The 2,936-nt window shown below is 33.1% G+C and overlaps 1 non-coding gene across 1 annotated transcript; it reads right to left on the bottom strand.

The window, feature by feature from the left end:
* Positions 1 to 1,504: 1,504 nt before the first annotated feature.
* LOC133807886 (small nucleolar RNA R71) lies at positions 1,505 to 1,611 on the bottom strand. Its single transcript, XR_009879772.1, has one exon. It is a non-coding gene; the product is annotated as a small nucleolar RNA R71 (small nucleolar RNA).
* Positions 1,612 to 2,936: the final 1,325 nt, after the last annotated feature.

Genomic DNA, 2,936 nt, shown 5'->3' with positions numbered 1-2,936 from the left:
GGATTCATTCATTATTAGAGGTGTGCAGAAGTTATTAGAGGTAGAGGAGAACATTGAAGACCTAGAGTTTGATTTCTTAATTTCTTCTGTAATCTCTTTTCTGGAGTTTATGTTTATATTTAATTTGATTGATTTCATCATGTTGGCTTTGAACTAATCTTGTTATTAGGGTATTAGTGGATTCTTCTTGAAACTTTTGATTTCTTAATGAAATTTTCTTGAATTTCTTTCTTCTGCTGTGGATTATTTATCTTATGCTTAATGCTTGTGAATGCTTGATCATCATTTACATGTTTATATGATTTTAACCTATACTCTGAAAAGAGAAGGATAGTTATGATATAGGTAAATAATCATAATTTTATATTAGACGAAAGTACTTTTATGAATTGTGTAGTTTAAGGATTATGTGTTTAAAGCCTGCAATATATCAATTTACCACAGAGATGTAGGAAATAATATATTGTAGAGAATTATAGATCATAACAAGACTATAATATATAATTGTAATCTGCTACCACAATAGAATTAAGAAATATTGGAAATTGGTTAAAAATCATAAGTGGATGGTTGATGAAACTAAAACCCTAACTTTTACATCCATTGAATCAAATCAAATTTCATCTCTGCATTCCTTTAAGTGCTTAATAGTTTTCTTAATTTTTAGTAATAATTATTTTATTTATAAATATGAAATTATTATTTAAATCAATTAGAATTAGAGGTTAATTATTGGTAATTAATAGCAGTCTTCGTGGGATCAACACTTTACTTATCATATATTACTTGATTAGACCGCGTATACTTGCGTGTTAAATTTTGGAGATCAAGTTTTTGGCGCCGTTGCCGGGGACTGTTTTTATTAATATCAATAAGTTAATTTTTGTTCTAATTTGATTTGTTTTTTTTAATTTTTATTAACATTTATTCGGATCAAGGTTCTCTTGTGTTTCAGAACTTGTTGGTATATGCGAAGCAATAGACAAAAACAGATTATACCAATAGATCGGGAAATTGAAAGAACGTGCAGACAGAACCGGAAAATAAAAAGGAAATTGGAATTCACCATGGCTGACAATTTGGGAAATGGTGCTAATAATGGTCAAGGGGCTGCTGAGGTTCCAAGGGAGCAAGGAGCACGAATATTAAGAGATTATGTACTTCCTACTATTACAGGAGTGCATTCATGCATTAGACCTCCAACCATTGCTGCCAACAACTTTGAGATTAAGCTAGCCACCTTAAGATGGTTCAAACAACTGTTTAGTTTGGAGGTATGCCGACGGAGGACCCTAATTTACACATAGCTAATTTTCTGGAGTTATGTGCAACGTTCAAGATGAATGGGGTGAGTGATGATGCTATAAGACTGAGGCTATTCCCATTTTCACTGAGGGATAGGGCGAAAAGTTGGCTGATATCCTTACAAGCGAATTCTATCACTACATGGGAGGAGTTAGCTTAGAAATTCCTTGCCAAGTTCTTTCCTCCAGCGAAGGCTGCAAAGTTAAGGGGTGAGATTAATAATTTTTATCAGTTGGATGGAGAGTCACTGTATGATTCTTGGGAGCGCTTTAAGGAGTTGTTAAGGAAGTGTCCACACCATGGAATAGAAAAGTGGATGTTGGTACATAATTTTTATAATGGGTTGAATGGGACGACTAGAACAATTATAGATGCCGCAGCGGGAGGTGCCTTTATGAGTAAAAGTGCTAATGAGGCATATGAGCTATTAGAGGAGATGGCGATGAATAATTATCAATGGTCAACTGAAATGGGACAATAAAAGAAAATGGCCCTCTCTGCTTTCTCCTTGCACCGCAACTCTTCTTTCAAGCGCCGCAGCCCCTCTAATTTTTCTAAAAACTTGTTCCCGAACTCCAAAACGAACAATTATCTCCGCAAATGAAGCTTCAACTTTCTTCTTGTCAACTTTTAGCATAAATTTCCCAATTTAAGCTGATTTTCCAGTCATTTCCCAAACTTCATGTTTCCTTCTCCTATTTCCTACAAACATACCAAAACAAGCATAATACCGCATAACACTCCACCAAAATGAATCAAACTTACCCTAAACACATGTTAAAAACTATGCTAAAAACGAACTCATCAAATTCCCCCAAACTTGACTTTTAATCGTCCTCGAGTAAACCAAAACAAACAACTCAACTAATGATAAAAACACACACATATGAATCAAGCCAACAACAATACTAAGCCTCAAGCTATGACAAATAACTCACTTATATAATCTTCAAGGAACTCAACTTTTAATCCAGAATTTTAGTTGAAACATTTATTCCATTCAATCAAACAACAAAAATAACAACTCTCAAAATCATGATTAACAAATAATATGTAATTGAATTCCTTTACGCTCACTAAGTTTCCATTTCATTCCAACAACCAAATAATATCCCATAAGCTTGCTACACTTGCTAATCTCCACTAATGTAGACAAAACATGCTCAGAAATCAATAGGTCTTTTCAAGCTTATAATTGAATGGCTTAGGCAAAGGTGGATGAGAAAGTCATTTAAGCTTAACATGTACCATGAACACTAACCAACCAATTCTACATTTTAATACAAATCACAAGTCCAATCCCAACGTTCCCAATATCTTATCATTCCGAGAGAAATTGCATATAATTTTTTTTTTCTTTTCATATATAACATTACACTCCCCCAAACTTATTCCTTGATAATACAATTTGGAGTGTAATGTTATCTCATCATTGAATTTTTTTTTTCTTTTCTTGTTTTCTTTTTCTACTTTTCTCTTCTTTCTCTCAAAATGTATTTTCTTCATCGTTGACACAACTTGTCATACATAACCCCCATATTATAAAACAATCCCAATTATCATTCATATGTTCATGGTACACACAAGGGAAAGACAAAATAGTAGTAAGGTTTTCAAGTTATTAGCTCAAA

The sequence above is a fragment of the Humulus lupulus genome, chromosome X (genome assembly GCF_963169125.1).
Source record: "Humulus lupulus chromosome X, drHumLupu1.1, whole genome shotgun sequence".
Classification (NCBI taxonomy): Eukaryota; Viridiplantae; Streptophyta; class Magnoliopsida; order Rosales; family Cannabaceae; genus Humulus; species Humulus lupulus.
The sequence above is the reverse complement of the archived record's forward strand: the minus strand, read 5'-3'. Positions and strand labels throughout refer to the sequence as shown.